This window comes from Salmo trutta, chromosome 2 (assembly GCF_901001165.1).
Source record: "Salmo trutta chromosome 2, fSalTru1.1, whole genome shotgun sequence".
Lineage (NCBI taxonomy): Eukaryota > Metazoa > Chordata > Actinopteri > Salmoniformes > Salmonidae > Salmo > Salmo trutta.
Window position 1 is genome coordinate 63078868 of NC_042958.1, and position 18348 is coordinate 63097215.

Here is an 18348-nt window from a genome sequence, read left to right on the forward strand (position 1 = left end):
CAGTCCACCTGGCCATGCTGCTGCTCCAGTTTCAACAGTTCTGCCTGTGGCTATGGAACTCTGACCAGTTCACCAGATGTGCTACCTGTCCCAGACCTGCTGTTTTCAACTCTCTAGAGACAGCAGGAGCGGTAGAGATACTCTGAATGATCAGCTATGAATAGCCAACTGACATTTACTCCTGAGGTGCTGACCTGTTGCATCCTCGACAACCACTGTGTATGAACATTTGAACATCTTGGCCATGTTCTGTTATAATCTCCACCTGGCACAGCCAGAAGAGGACTGACCACCCCTCATAGCCTGGTTCCTCTCTAGGTTTCTTCCTAGGTTCTGGCCTTTCTAGGGAGTTTTTCCTAGCCACCGTGCTTCTACACCTGCATTGCTTGCTGTTTGGGGTTTTAGGCTGGGTTTTTGTACAGCACTTTGTGGCATCAGCTGATGTAAGAAGGGCTTTATAAATAAATGTAATTGATTGATTGATCCAGCAATTTTGCGCCCTATAGGCAATATCAAAATGTGCAAAAATAACCTAAAAAAATAGGTTAATTTACCAGAGATTCTCACGTGGCCTATTATATTAGGCTATCTGTATTACAGGGCTACATAAAAGAATAGGTGAGATGTAGTTTGAAGAGAGCCGAGTTGGAGAGACTTTTCTCTTCAGCTAAGTTTTATAGCCTAGCTTTTAGAATTGGGGCGATTTTCAGACAGAGACAAATATGGGTGATCAATATGCATTTTTAGGCAATGTAGTAAACTAATCATATATAGGAAGTACATTTCCTTGGAACGATAACTGCCCCGTGGTTCTCCGTCCATAGGCCATAGACTATTCTATTTAATTACATTACGCACCTAATCTCACACGTAGACTATGGCTACCGAACTTGAAGCAGCAACAATAATAATGACAGGGGACACTTGCACTTTCTCTTGAGCAAGGTCTTGCATATAGGATAGAGCCTAGCTTTTAGGAGGAAGATTTGCAGGCAGAGACAAATAAATGGGTAATCAATATTTATTGAAAATGAAAAGGCAGAAAGCTTGCTCACCATGGTAGCCTGTGCTTTTCCTTTTCAATATTAGGATTTTTTTTTTGCATCTCGACTCACGTTGGTTGATCACCCTCCATTTTACATGATCAATATTTCTTTACAGACGCTGTAAAAAACTATAGTCTAATCATATTTATGTATATTTCCTTGGAAAGATAACTGCCACATGCTCTCCTTCCAGGCATAGACACTAGGCAGCCTACTCTATTTGTAATTCATAAAATATCATACTAAATGGTGTTTCTCAGATATACGTACAGAATATTACGAAATGCTCTGAGACCAGGTTGCGAGACCACACATACTGTATAATAGGTACACTTGATCTTGCATGCCCGACTAGGAAAGGAGAGGTAGGCTACTGAACTTGAAGCAGTGAATTCTAAGTGTGTGAATAATGTGACAGATTTCACTTTAATACAATAGATAGGCCTAGGCTAAAGCATACAAAGAGCATTTCCAAATAATTTGCTAAATATTTTCATCCCAAAGTTTCCTGCAGGATTGCAGCCCTCTAGACTGAATGACAGCATAAGCATAATTGTTTTCGTTTTTTTTGCCAACTTGAAGTGCTTCTTACTAGGTATCACGGTCGCGTCGTTGGCGATAACAAACGTGGCAACAAAAAAAATCTCACAGGATAGCAGCCTACATCTTTTGAAAAAAGGTGCTATCTAAAACCTAAAAGGGTTCTTTGGCTGTCCAAATAGGAGAACCCTTTGAATAACCCTTTTTGGTTCCAGGTAGAACCCTTTTGGTGTGTTTGGACCATGATAGATCCTTAGTGATGTGGACACTGAGGAACTTGAAGCTCTCGACCCACTCCACTAAAGCCCTGTCGATGTGAATGGGTCAGCGTGGCGGATGTGTTGTTGCCTACCCTTACCACTTTTTGTCACACCTGGACTAATGCCCAGTTAAATGATCAAAATCTAAAAAATCTTTCTCATCAATAACTATTATTGTATTTATTCTTATTTTATTTTAGATTTTCTGTCTCCCTGATATCACATCCCACCCTGTGTCATAGCTGGGGGAAGGATGTTTTAGATAGGGAGTGCTGTCAACAAGGTGGGTTTATCAGGGGGTGCTGCAGCACCCCTACCTCCCGTGGCTATGCCGTGTATGCAGAGCGGCAACAGAATTAAAATAAAAACACGTCTTAACCTTTTTGTAGTCCATAAATCCAATATTGAAACGTTATAACTATAGTAACCTTGTCGTGCATTGAAAAGATGAATCCATTCTTCTCTAATTAAAAAAAAATCTCTCCTTAATTTCTGAATCACGATTGTAATGTCAGTCAGCTAATAGACTACGCTTCGGCCTACACACACACACACACACACACAGACTGGCAAAGATTTTCAGCTGGCAGGGAGGCAGACACTGGAATAAGTTTCTGAGTGACGGTGAAGGCTTTAAATAGGCGCTTTGTTGCATTTTTTTGTGGGACAGGAAAAAAATGCTGGAATGTACAATAACGCCATTAACTGGTTCCCATGCTTTTAAAATGCTGGTTCCATTCATAATTCTGATTCTGTTCTTCGAAAAACGTTATTTGAAATTTTCGGTTGGTCCCTGAACCGGTTCCAACCCCTACTTTACAAACTCACTTCAAGCTACTTTTTCCACAGCCTCAGGTCAAAGCAATTCTTTCAAAAGTAACTCTGTGCTTCAGTCCATGTCTTCCGCAGGTTCACCAGATGATACTGGCACTGCTAATTGTTTGGACTTGCATAGAGGTGTTTGGACAAGGATGTTTTTGTGGAAGGTTGTAAAAAGTAAATTGTTTGGTTCGGTGAGATTTAGAAAAAAAACTCTAACCTTGTAAAAGGGCAATGAATAACACTCTCCACTGCATGGCTATAGAAAGTCTTCCTCCTATACACAAATACACATACAGTGCCTAGTGAATAGCGCTGAGCGATTAGTGCTTTTTGAGGTTGGTTTCAGTTAGATAAAAAAAATACTAATAAGTTTTAGATGTTGGTATCGATTATTTACTTTAACATGAAACGCATTATGAAATATTAACATTACAATGATTTTAGGAAATTCCAAAGACAAAAATAGTGAACATTCAATTGCCAAAACATTGAAAATATTCCATTGTCTCTGTCAGGTCCACATTGGTAGACATTATTGAAAAATAGGAAATAATTATGAAATAATAAAATATATCAGTTATGTATATTACTTTGATGACTTTATTATTTTTCATTCCTTAATAAAGTACTCCTCTCATCTCTGCTCAAGCAGTAGCAGACAGACCATCTACGTCATGTGCTCCCAATACTGTAGTGTCTTTAGCCACCCTATTTACCGAGCCTGCCTAAGTATGCTGCAGAGCTGTCTGACAAAATCATTTTACTAGTTCTTCAAAGTAGATAAGGCATACTTTCACGAACTGTCTGTCCCTCTCGTTGTTGCGTTGTGCATTCCTCTCTCGTGTGGTCTATGTGGTCTGTCCGTCTGTGTATCTAACCAACCGTAGCCTGCCTGAAAGTGTATCCATCCAGAGATCTGTATAGACTTCTTTGGAAAGTAAACAATAGCAAAACTAATTTAGAACACGAGGCTCTTACATCCGGCTAGTTAGCCCCCCCCAAGAGAACTCAACATGTGAAGGAAATGTTACAAGCGGAAAAGTAAATAAAGTCTACTTATAAAGACAGAAAGGTGGGGTTACATGTAGCCTAGTCAGCGTATGGAATAGTCAGAGGCAAGCTAGCCAGCCAGACACTTCAGAGGACGTCGGCTACTTCATTAGGTTACCTGGATAGTGGTGAGAAACAACAGGCCATACAGAGGAGGTTTGCAGCGGACACTGTCGCCTCCATAGAAATACGAATGAACATGTCTATGGTAGCCTCCTTGTTTGACAGGCAGATGGTCGGACATCCTTTTTCGCAGGGGTGTAGGAAAAATACAGTTTAAGCCAAATTTGTACATTTACCTGCTTATGATTTCTGAAATTTGATAGACTATTTTAGTCAACCTGTCTAGTCAAATAGTCCTGGCTTACCTGCAGCTTCTTTTCAGTCATAACTTGTTGCCCTATAAGACAAATAAATTACAATGCATAGCCTAATAAATAAATCAGTGCTGAAGAACATTTGTCTTAAATCATAGAATGAATGCTTAACAATGAGTAGGTTTACCTGTACAGTAATAATTACATATTCAACTGATATTACTGTGCTGATCTTAATCAGTGCAAGGTCAAAATCAAAGTAAGCTGATTAAAACGCTTGGTGTTCTGAGCAGTCTTTCGAATTATTAGGACATGTAAACACCTTAAATCGGTGTTCCGGCTGTGTATTTGATCTGCACGTGTCTAGCACCGAGCTGAGCAAGCCTCCCTCTTTGGGTGCGTTCGTAAATTCACTCTAGCTATCTACTCCGATTTCAGAGCACTCTGAGTGTGCCAGAGCGCAGAATAACGGAATTTACGAACGTGGATGAATATGACCGGTGTCAGTAAACTTCGGCATAAAAACATAATTATTTATGCCAGCAGCGCAGTGACAGTCACCAACGCTCTAGATAACATGAAAACAGCCAAACCAGATCTGCTAGGGCATGTAAAATGGTCAGAGCGAGGTGTTCTCTCATTTGTGTCTTGAAGTAGGTAGCAAGCTAGCCAACGTCAGCAAATTAGTTTGGGTGCTTGGCACTCCTGATTGAATTTACGAACACACCCTTTAGTGCCAGTGATGTACGTTCCGGAACACTGAACATATGAGTCTAAGAAGTAGTTTTCAAATACAAACGTTATATGTCCGAACTCAAAATCAAATACGCTTCCAAAAAATAACAAGGTCGCTGTGGTAGAACGTTTAGGCACAAGCTTGATGTAGTTATTCATTGCGTGCTATAAATATGGGACCACATACCTAACTACTTTAATACACATAAGTGAATTTGTCCCAATACTTTTGATCTCCAATACTTTTGACTTGGTACAAAAAGTGCTGTAATTTCTAAACGGTTCACCCGATATGGATGAAAATACCCTCAAATTAAAGCTGACAGTAGGCACTTTAACCTCATAGTCATTGTTTGATTTCAAATCCAAACTTTTTGGAGTATTGAGCCAAAAGAAGAAAAAAGGCTTCACTGTCCCCATAATTACAGAGAGCACTGTACTTATCAATAGGAGGAAAAGTGTTTTTGATTGAAGATTTAAATCAAACATTTCAGAACAAAGATTTGACTACACAATAACAAGGATGTTTAGATATTAACTTTGTGATTGTGCTTTTCATTGGGACAATTTTGTATTAACTCTAACTGACAACTGTAGATACCCAGATGAAAAAATACTATAGTACACTATGGCATAAATACTGTAGTATTACTATATTTATATAGTGTTCTTGCAGACTTCACTGTAGTATTCACTATAGTGTTTTTGAGGAAATGACTGTGGTATACTGTAGTATTGACAGTACTATAGTAATTACTGTAATGGAGGAATACTATAGCGTGTAGTATAGTATTCTACAACATTCTATAGTAAGTACTTCCCATGATCAAGGGACACTAGTGTGGAATATAGTATTATACAGTATATTACAGTTTACTAATGTTTACTACAGAATTCTATAGTAAGTACTATATTATTCTATAGTAAACTGTAGTATTTTTTCATGTAGGTAGCGTGCAAATCTCAAATGAATTCTAAATAAAAGCATTGGTATCACTCAAAACATTAAATGGCAAAGACGTAACCAATATTCAGCATTTGTCTGGACACTCCAATCAGATAATAAAAACCTACAGATTATTGTTCCTTGTGATGGAAGTCATTATCATAGTGTGTGTTCTCTCTTTGTGTCATAGGGTAAACAGTCTACCATCATGCAGTGGATGTTATTCCTAGTGCTGTTCCCAGGTCAGTGTCTTTATTCAATGTCTACTCACTATCATCAAGTGTGTGGCGCAAAACCAGGGGTTAAGGGCAGTCAAAATTATTTTTTTCCTGTGTTTATTTAAATCATTATTGTACAACAGCTGAATGAAAGTAACACTACCAAGGTCTGAAATAAATTGATCAGTGTAATTTCCTGATAGTTGCTGGTTGAAAATACAATCTACACAGGACCTTCTAAATCAGCAGGTTTTGCATGGGTGGAGTTTCGGCTTGCCTAGTGAAATCACTATTGAAATAAATGTTTTAAGTTGTAATCTTTCACATGACTGGGAATACAGATATGCATCTGTTGGTCACAAATATATATTTTTTAAAAGGTAGGGGTGTGGATTAAAAAAAAACTGTCAGTATCTAGTGTGACCACCATTTGCCTCATGCAGGGTGACATCTCCTTCGCATAGAGTTGATCCGGCTGTTGATTGTGGCCTGTGGAATGTTGTCCCACTCCTCTTCAATGGCTGTGCGAAGTTGCTGGATATTGGCGAGAACTGGAACACGCTGTCGTACACGTCGATCCAGAGCATCCCAAACATGCTCAATGGGTGACATGTTTGGTGAGTATGCAGGCCATGGAAGAACTGGGATATTTTCAGCTCCCAGGAATTGTCTACAGATCCTTGCGTCATGGGGCCGTGCATTATCATGCTGAAACATGAGGTGATGGCAGTGGATGAATGGCATGACAATGGGCCTCAGGATCTCGTCTCGGTATCTCTGTGCATTCAAATTGCCATTGATAAAATGTAATTGTATTCGTTGTCCGTAGCTTATGCCTGCCTATATCATAACCCCACTGCCACCATGGGGCACTCTATTCACAACGTTGACATCAGCAAACCACTCGCCTACACGACACCATCTGCCAGGTACAGTTGAAACCGGGATTCATCCGTGAAGAGCACATTACTCCAGCGTGCCAGTGGCCATTGAAGGTGAGCATTTACCCACTGAAGTCGGTTACCACACCGAACTGCAGTCAGGTCAAGACCCTGGTGAGGACGACGAGCACGCAGATGAGCACAGAGACATCTGTGGCATTGTGTTGTGTGACACACTGCCACAATGGCACAATGACCTTTTATTGTCCCCAGCACAAGGTGCACCTGTGTAATGATCATGCTGTTTAATCTTGATATGCCACATGTCAGGTGGATGGATTATTTTGGCTAAGGATAAATGTTCACTAACAGGGATGTAAACAAATTTGTGCACAAAATTTGAGAGAAATAAGTGTTTTGTGCATATTGAACATTTCTGGGATATTTTATTTCAGCTCATGAAACATGGGACCAACACTTTACATGTTGCGTTAATATTTTAGTTCAGTATACTTGCTTGATTTTTTGGGGGGTTGCAAAAATGCTATTTTTCTTTATTTTCTATTTTTTTTATGGAAAACTATTACAGTAAGGCAGTGGTGGTAAAAGTACCCAATTGTCATACTTGAGTAAAAGCAGTGGTGTAAAGTACTAAGTAAAAATACTTTAAAGTACTGCTTAAGTCATTTTTGGGGGTTATCTGTACTTTACTATTCATATTTTTGCCAACTTTTACTTCACTACTTTCCTAAAGATAATAATGTACTTTTAACTCCATACATTTTCCCTGGCACCCAAAAGTACTTGTTATATTTTGACAGGAAAATGGTCAGATTCACAGTTATCAAGAGAACATTCCTGGTCATCCCTACTGCCTCTGATCTAGTGGACTCACTAAACACAAATGCTTAATTTGTAAATTAGTGTTGGAGTGTGCCCCTGGCGATCCATCAATAAAAAAAATATATATATTTTGCTGTCTGGTTTACTGACTAAGGAATTTGAAATGGTTTGTACTTTTACTTTAGATACTTAAGTACATTTTAGCAATTCCATTCCCTTTTAATACTTAAGTATATTTCAAACCAAATACTTTTAGACTTTTACTCAAGTAATATTTTAGTCATTTTCTATTAAAGGTATCTTTACTTTTACTCAAGTATGACAATTTAGTACTTTTTCCACCACTGAGTAAAAGTAAAGATACCTTAATAGAAAATGACCCAAGTAAAAGTGAAAGACACCCAGTAAAATACTACTTGAGTAAAAGTCTAAAAGTATTTGGTTTTAAATATACTTAAGTATTAAAAGGAAATGTAACTGAAATTATGTATACTTTTACTTCTGATAGATAAGTATATTTTAGCAAATTCCTTATATTAAGCAAACCAGACTGAACCATTTTCTTGTTTTTGTTATTTACGGATAGCCAGGGGCACACTCCAACATCTTTTCAAACAAAGCATTTGTGTTTAGTGAGTCCGCCATATCAGAGGCAGTAGGAATGACCTGGGATTTTCTCTTGATAAGTGCATGAATTTGACCATTTTCCTGTCCTGCTATGCATTCAAAGTGTAACGAGTATTTTTGGCTGTCAAGGAACATGTTTGGAATCAAAAGTACATTATTTTATTTAGGAATGTATTGAAGTAAAAGTAAAAGTTGTCAAAAATATAAATAGTAAAGTATAGATACCCCAAAAAACTACTTAAGTAGTACTTTACGCCACTGCAGTAAGGTACTTATTTGTTACCCAGAAATGGTTTGATACTGAGATAAAAACGGCTGCCCTGGGTCTTTAAAGAGAATAGTTTAAGACAATTTGCCACCATGGGAGTTTGGCTGTGGATTGTCCTATTCAAAGCAGGAACCATAATTATTTCCCTATCGTTCCATTCCGAACAGACAGGATATTTGTTATATTCTGAAGCTTAAAAATGTCCAGACCAGAGTAATAACTCCCCTTGCCAGCATCACAACCAAAGTGTTAGGGGCAACAGTGAAACGTAAATCACCTTTAAATACCATGAACCTCAGTTGCCCCTATCACTCCCATAGATGTTTAGCTAGCGGTGGCTGAACTTAGCTTAAGTTTGTAGTGGCTGTTTACAGAAAACCAAACCATACAGTTTCTCCTGGCCTAGACTTCTTTCAGGGGGAGGAACCATCGAACAACAAGTTTCCCCTTTAAAGGCCATTGTAGAATTGAAGCTGAACACAGGCAGATAGTTTAGTAGACTCTTGAATTCTTTAGTGGACTACCCAAAATTGGGTCGTATAAGAGCTAATGTTTACGAGAGGTTGCTTAAAAGCTGCAGTCTGTGATCAGTATAAGCACAAAGATCAAAATCACAGAATGTCTTTAAAAATGATACATCTAACAATGCAATGTTTATAATGTTGAAGAACTCCTATTGGTGTTCCCTGTGGCTCAATTGGTAGAGCATGGTGTTTGCAACGCCAGCATGGTGTGTGCAACGCCAGGGTTGTGGGTTCGATTCCCACGGGGGGCCAGTACAAAAAAAAAAAAATGTATGAAATGTATGTAAGAGCGTCTGCTAAATGACTAAAAATGTAAATGTAGAAAGCAGATGGAAGGTTTTTCGGAGCACAAAAAAAATGTCATAGTTCAAGCAACAGAGACCGTCTTCCTGAATGTTGAAAATGTGGTGTGCTTGCTACAGCAGTCTTCATTTTTAGTGGGAGTAGTTATATTTTGTAACAGTACACTCTTAGCATCTTTTTTTCTATCTAGAACCAAAAGGGGTTCTTCTGCTGTCCCATAGGAGAACCCTTTGAAGAACCCTTTCCAGAGGGTTCTACATGGAACCCAAAAGAGTTATACCTGGAACCAAAAGCGGTTCTTCTATAGGGACAGCCGCAGAACCCTTTTTTCTGTGTAGTGGTGACTGTAGAAATAGTAGTATTGATTGTAGTAGTACAGCATCAGTAATGTACTGTAATGGTAGTAGTAGTGACTGTACTGGAAGTAGAGTCTGTACTGACTGAAGTACAGTAATATTGACTTTAATGTTTTATTGAGCTCCCCCAGTATTTTGGTTCGAACAGTAGGAAGATTTGGTTTGAACAGCGGATTCACTCCACAGCGACCCCCAGCGTTGAGCTGAGCGCAACTGCAGATCCGAGTCACATGGCATCATTGTAAATGACGTCACACTGCTTGCTTACCAAGTACCGCTTCCTCCTAATTCGGCTATTATTAACAAGGCTCGAACTCAGGACCTCTGCCTCGCAAACATTCGTGACCACCCTCCTGAAGCGTCTCTACCCGTTGCTATATTGATTGCGTAAGGGGAGACACTTCACGAGTGAGTTTCACAGATCCCAATCTGCTTCACATGCTTATGTAGAGGGATAAACTATGAAAAGGGTATTCTGATTTTGATTCCCTTTTTCTACTCTAGTGACAGACGTAACAGAAACTATGATGGATGCCTCTACACCTGCTATGACAACAACAGGTAATAATGCTGCATCCCATGTGATATGATAAATAGACCTACAGTACAGTACCTTATAGGGGACAGTGGGGAATGTTGAGACATTTTTTACATTTAGCATCATTACGTCAAGGAAATATAGTATTCTTTCTAACAAATATATCAACAGATACTGTGCCCTATGTAATTATTGGGAGAGTGAAGCGTTTAAAAAAAAAGGTGTCTCTATACTTCAAAACTTTGGATTTGAAATCAAACTATGAGGTTAAAGTGCAGACTGTCAACTTTAATTTTAGGGTATTTTCATCATATCGGGTGAACACTTTTTGTACATAGTCCCTTCATTTTAGGGGAACAAAGGTATTGGGACAAATTCACTTATATTGTAATAAAGTAGTAAAAAGTTAAGTATTTGGTCCCATATACATAGCAGTTTACATTTACGTCATTTAGCAGACGCTCTTATCCAGAGCGACTTACAAATTGTCACACGATATGGATGAAAATACCCTCAAATTAAAGCTGAAAATCTGCACTTTAACCTCAGTCATTGTTTGATTTCAAATCCAAACTTTTGGAGTATAGAGCCAAAAGAAGAAAAAAATTGTTCCCTGTCCCATCTCGAGTTCATATGCATGACATTTTTCTAAAATACTATGCAATTACTGACTAAATGTAATCATCATTTGTATGGGGTATGTTCAGCCTTTGGCTTAACTTGCCCTGGCCAAATGGCACAATTTACCCCAAAGCAAAACGTTTATTATATTAGCCCACAAGGATTAGGGTTGCATAGTTACCGGATAATTTACCAAAGTTACCGGAATCTGCAGTAATTTTGGTAATTAACAGAAAATCTAAGGCATTCTATCATAACTTTGGTAATTTACTTTTTTTAATGTATTCATATATAGTATTAATTTATTATATATGTGTCCACATTGTCCATGAGTTTCTAGTGGATAAACCTTATGGTTCAAGAGAAAATAGCCTAATTAATAGAAAATGATTACATCAAATCCTTGAAAGATACCAGTAGTTTACTGGTAAACTTTGGAAGTTTCCAGTATTATACCCTCCCTTTGCAATCCTAACAAGGATGCACTTTCATGCTAGGTTTAGGACCTCCTATAGAGAACCCAACTAATGTATAAAACAGTCTTAAAACTATCTACTTAGGTTTAGATACAAGCATCATGAAACCTCAAACACAAATTCACTTGACATTGTGAAAATCCGTTTTTTGGACCAAACTTACTACATTTTTTCATGTGGTTTCTTCCTTCACAGACTCCATGAAATGATGGCCTCTTCCTAAATATTTGGTCACATGATTCATTGTGTGTATGGTTTCCTAGAAACAAGGGTTGGCTCAACTAACCCTTTCGCACGATGTATCCCACTCTCCTACAGCTTGCAGCTGAATCAGAGCCCTCTCCCCTACTTTTAGTTAGTATAAAGACCCAAACTTCCCATCACTGACTCTGATCTTTTCAATTTTTTAAAAGAATGAATCTATAGACTCTTTAGATTCGTTCCTTTGATTCAATAATGCCCAGAGGCCAAAGCATGCAGGGCCCCTACCAGCGAACAATGAACTGAAAACTCAAAACAATCATGATTCTACAAGACTCTCGTTCTCTCTGTCACTTGTGACAGAGACTAATAAAAGTGGGCTTCAAAACAATGTACATTTCTGATTGCTAGACATACAAATAAGATTATTTCTTGATACATTTAAAACAAGGTTTAGTTGCAGCCGCAACCGTACTAGATTGTGAAAGACTCGTTTTGGCGGAATGCAATTGCTTGGCTACCGTAGGGAGATTAGCAGATCATCGTTAATGTTAACTGCAACGACCCCCAAACAATTCGTTCTCGAGTTTGTTGAGCAGAAGCAGGCTGTGTAATGTTTGGTTCTACACAGCAGTGTCCATCGATAACAATTCATTGCATACAGTTTTACACCATGCAATCAATTATCAGTTCTAAACATGTCTTTGTCCTTCTCTAAACTGTCTGCATGATCTATTTTCCTGTGCGCACATACTGTATGATAAACAGTTGGTGGTCAGAGCATGTCTCCAGAGCCGCTGAGCCAGACGAGCGCATATCAATCTTGCTGAATAATATATAAGCCTGCTGAAGAATCCATTGCGGCCAGCAGGTCAAATTTAACGACTAAAATGAATGAGTTACTCGTAAAAACTAACCATGACTCGAGTCAGTGAAAAGAGTTGTTCAACAAGAACAAATCGTTCTCAAACTGCACATCACTACTTTCAGTAAGCGTGAAATAAACACTCCAGAAGCTAATTGGTAGGCCAACAACTTTTTGTGACATTGGGATATTTACTTATTATTCATAAGGATGTACTACTGAATTTTCTATTTATAGATTGTGCAACAACACCTTTTTGCCATCAAGCATACCATGAAGACTTTCTTCTTCTCTATTTTGACATGTGCCCATCTGTCAATCTCTCGGTCTTCTCCAGAGATGCCCACCATCCGCATGGTGAATGGCAACGACCGCTGCCAGGGCCGTGTGGAGGTGTTCCACATCAACCAGTGGGGCACTGTGTGTGATGACTTATGGGACCTTCAAGATGCCCAGGTGGTGTGTAGGCAGCTGGGCTGTGGCCCCGCCACCTCAGCCATTTCTCAGGCCTACTTCGGCCTCGGCTCGGACCCTATCCTCCTAGATGATGTAGACTGCAAGGGAAGCGAGCTAGATCTCTCAACCTGCTCCCACTTAGGCTGGGGAATGCACAACTGTAACCATAATGAGGACGCTGGAGTCATCTGCACAGGTAAGGGATTTGATTCTAAGGAGCTGTGCGCTTTTACTTATCAATGGGTAACGTGTATAAAGATTTCGGAATTCAGATATGTCATTGTTTTAGCAGCGCTACCAAACCGTGCCAATACATGCACCAAAACACGGGCTTCGAGGGCATTAGTACTTTTATATAACGGGTTACCAACTTATTCAAATAATGATTGACATATTTTCATTAAAAACGTTATTTTGGTTAATTTATTCATACTATTTCATCCTTCCACAAGATAGAGTGCCGACACTATACAATTTTTCAAATTGCCGGCGTATTTGAGATAGAATTGGGATCATGTATGCTGTACTAATGATGATAAAAAAAAAATGTAATTGAGTGCAATGTACAATAGGCGAACTTAGCAAACTAGGCATTTGTGGTAAGTGATGGAGGCCGCCATCTTTACGCACCTCCGCTATTGTGTGATAATGATTGTTTGTGCATGTGAAGCAACCAAGACAGACAGACTGTGACGGCAGAGATTGCTCTAAAATAGCTGTATATTTTGATTGGTAGAATATACACTATATACACAAAAGTATGTGGAAACCCCTTCAAATTAGTGGATTCGGCATGTAATAGCCGAATCCACTAATTTGAAGGGGTGTCCCCATACACTATATATACAAAAGTATGTGGACCACTCTTGCTTTGGTTACCACTGATAAATTCAGCCTTTTCCCCAGATAAATAGCGGGATGTTCTACCATCTGTGCTGTCTATTGATAGAGTCCCCCACTAAGAAGATACAGATGGTGAGAGTGGAGCTGACCCCTGATTCACCTACGAACTTCAGTGATCCTGCCATGAGTGAGGCCATTTTGCAGCAGGTGAGTCTCACCCTCTACTCAACTGTATATTGGGCTTTCTGGTCCCAGCAGGAACAGACCCAAAGTCCAATGCAATTCTTTACAAACATATTTCAGTTATAAAATGCAGTCATGGAGATCAATTAAGAGTAGAACTAAGAGCACATTATGGAACCCTACAATATTATAAAATATATTCAGTAAATGACTCTGCTTTTCAGATAAAAGCCAAACTGAGAGCTCAGGGGATGTCTGACAACGTTAAACTGAGTTGGAAAGTGCAGCCTGATGAAGAAATTTTCCACAAGGTGAAGGGAGAGAGTCCGAAAAAGAGGAGGAAGAGGTCAGAACTTTAAATACACATAGGCAAATATACAGTTTACAAACCATTAAGAACACCTTCCTAATATTAAGGTACTATGCACTATATTCATTGATGAAAATGTTTTTGTATTACCTATAGTAACTGCTATAATGCTTGATATTGAACGATAATGCTTCCTATTGAATTTCTTTATATAACCATAAGATAATTTTTGCTTTAATACAGAAAAAACAAGTTTTATTGTAAATGTGTGATATACAGTTCAATAATTTAAATACAATGTTTAAAGGACACAGGACTGTTTTTATCTATAATTTAGCCTATAATGAATAACTTTATTTAGCATGGAGCCTTACTTTAAGGGAGGCAGGTAGCCTAGAGATTAGAGCACTGGGCCAGTAACTGAAAGGTTGGTGGATCGAATCCCCGAGCTGACAAGGTAAAAATCTGTCGTTCTGCCCCTGAACAAGGCAGTTAACCCACTGTTCCCAGACCGTCATTGTAAATAAGAATTTGTTCTTAACTGACTTGCCTAGTTAAATAAAGGTTACATTTTTTAAAATAATTACTTGAAATATGGGTATACAGTTGAAGTCGGAAGTTTACATACACTTAGGTTGGAGTCATTAAAACTTGTTTTTCAACCACTCCACAAATTTCTTGTTAACAAACTATAGTTTTGGCAAGTGGGTTAGGACATCTACTTTGTGCGTGACAAGTAATTTTTCCAACAATTGTTTAGAGACAGATTATTTCCCTTATAATTCACTGTATTACAATTCCAGTGGGTCAAACGTTTACATACACTAAGTTGACTGTGCCTTTAAACAGCTTGGAAAATGACGTCATGGCTTTAGAAGCTTCTGATAGGCTAATTGACATAATTGGAGGTGTACCTGTGGATGTATTTCAAGGCCTACCTTCAAACTCAGTGCCTCTTTGCTTGACATCATGGGAAAATCAAAAGAAATCAGCTAAGACCTCAGAATTTTTTTTTGTAGACATCCACAAGTCTGGTTCATCCTTGGGAGCAATTTCTAAACGCCTGAAGGTACCACGTTCATCTGTACAAACAATAGTACGCAAGTATAGACACCATGGGACCACGCAGCCATCATACCTCTCAGGAAGGAGACGCGTTCTGTCTCCTAGAGATGAACGTACTTTGGTGCGAAAAGTGCAAATAATCCCAGAACAACAGCAAAGGACCTTGTGAAGATGCTTGAGGAAACAGGTACAAAAGTATCTATATCCACAGTAAAACGAGTCCTATATCGACATAACCTGAAAGGCCGCTCAGCAAAGAAGAAGCCACAGCTCCAAAACCGCCATAAAAAAGCCAGACCGGTTTGCAACTGCACATGGGGACAAAGATCGTACTTTTTGGAGAAATGTCCTCTGGTCTGATGAAACAAAAATAGAACTGTTTGGCCATAATGACCCTCGTTATGTTTGGAGGAAAAAGGGGAGGCTTGCAACCTGAAGAACACCATCCCAACTGTGAAGCATGGGGGTGGCAGCATCATGTTGTGGGGGTGCTTTGCTGCAGGAGGGACTGGTCCACTTCACAAAATAGATAGCATCATGAGGAAAGAAAATTATGTGGATATATTGAAGCAACATCTCAAGACATCAGTCAGGAAGTTAAAGCTTGGTCGCAAATGGGTCTTCCAAATGGACAATGACCCCAAGCATACTTCCAAAGTTGTGGCAAAATGGCTTAATGACAACAAAGTCAAGGTATTAGAGTGGCCATCACAAAGCCCTGACCTCAATCCTATAGAACATTTGTGGGCAGAACTGAAAAGGTGTGTGCGAGCAAGGAGGCCTACAAACCTGACTCAGTTATCAGTTACACCAGGAATAGGCCAAAATTCACCCAATTTTATTGTGGGAAGCTTGTGGAAGGCTACCCGGAACGTTTGACCCAAGTTAAACCTTTTAGTGCATGGATCCCGTTACCGGGATCAAAATCAACAAGATCCGGTGAAGCTGGAGCGCGCCAAATTCAAATGACAAAATTGTAATATTAAACATTCATGAACATACAAGTGTTCTACATCATTTAAAAGCTTAACTTCTTGTTAATCCAACCGCGTTGTCAGATGATTTCAAAAAGGCTTTACGGCGAAAGCATACCATGCGATTATCTGAGGACAGCGCCCCGCATACAAAACATTAGACATTTTCCAAACCAGCAGAGGCGTCACAAAAATCTGAAATAGCAATAAAATAAATCACTTACCTTTGAAGATCTTCCTCTGTTTGCAATCCCAAGGGTCCCAGCTACACAACTAATGGTCGTTTTGTTTGATAAGTCCTTCTTTATATCCCAAAAAGTCAGTTTAGTTGGCACGTTTGATTCAGTAATCCACCCGTTCAACAAGCAGACAAAGGAATCCGAAAAGTAACCAATAAACTTTGTCCAAACAAGTCAAACAACATTTCTAATCAATCCTCAGGTACCCTAATATGTAAATAAACTATCAAATTTAAGACGGAATGTAGTATGTTCAATACCAGAGATAAATAACGAGGTGTGCGCCCTCATCCACACGCGCCACAAGACTAGTCAAAATGAGAGCCACCTTGAAAAACTACAACTACTAATTCATTTTTCAGAAAACAAGCCTGAAACCCTTTCTAAAGACTGTTGACATCTAGTGGAAGCCATAGGAACTGCAATCTGGAAGCTATTTATTTGTATATCCTATAGACAAGCGCTGAAATGGACTGTGACCTCCAAAAAGAATTGCGGGATGGATTTTCCACGGGTTTTCGCCTGCCATATCAGTTCTGTTATACTCAGATTTTTCTCTACAGTTTTAGAAACTTCAGAGTGTTTTCTATCCAATGCTACCAATTATGTGCATATCCTAGCCTCTGGGCCTGAGTAACAGGCTGTTTACTTTGGGCACGTCATTTATCTGAAATTCCGAACATTGCCCCCTAGCCCAATGCTACCAAATACTAATTGAGTGTATGTAAACTTCTGACCCACTGGGAATGTGATGAAAGAAATAAAAGCTGAAATAAATCACTCTACTATTATCCTGACATATCACATTCTTAAAATAAAGTGGTGATCCTAACTGACCTAAGACAGGGAACTTTTACTTGGATTAAATGTCAAGAATTGTGAAAAACTGAGTTTAAATGTATTTGGCTAAGGTGCATGTAAACTTTGACTTCAACTGTAAGTGGTGGCTCCACTTGGTGAGATATAGGAGTAACAATGAGAAAGACATGGACAAACTTGCACAAATTTATCTAGTCAAACGTGGTCATTCTTTGAACTTACATTTCTATTTGAGGCATACCTCAGAGCTTTTTCTCATTGCTTACAGTGTCTGTATATTTCAACATGCAAAGTGGGAATTCAGGTTTAAGCATTATTGCACCCTACACCCTTCTCACAATACCTTAGGGCCCGGTTCAAATCAGATCCACATAGCTGATGCTTTGACGGTGTGGGAGGTTAAACTGCATTAGAGCTGTCAAATCCACAAGCGGCTCCCGGCATTATACCTAAAGCGGACAATGCCATAATCCGATGCAGTGCCACCTCCAACACCGTCAAAATGACATCTGGGACCTTCACCACCAGGTGGTGGGTAGGCAGCTGGGCTGTTGATCCACCCTCTCGACCAAGACTCAGGCCTACTTCGACCCTGATCCTTCTAGACAACGTGGTTTTGCAAGGCAAGTGAGGTATATCTCACAAACTGCCCTCACTCAAGCTGGTGGAAAGCCCAACTGTGGCCACGACGAGGACGCTGGAGTCAACTGCACCACGTGTAAGACTGGGGCTCCGATTCAGGTTTTATGTAGACCTGTCACAAGAGGGTTCTAAGTAGGAACCTTTTTGGTGCTACTTAGAACCAATTTTGGAACTATAGGAGGGTTATTAGTTTTATCCCTGTAGTGCAGCGGTGTCAAACCAAAGACTTAAATATAAACCCAACTACCTACAGTAGTGTTTTTGCTTTCAGCAAGCAAACGAATAAGTCACAAGTATGTCGGATAATAGCCCACTGATAGCATGACGGTTTACTCGTTTGTGTTGCCAATAGGTAAAGAGAAAGTGGTATAGCTCCTTCC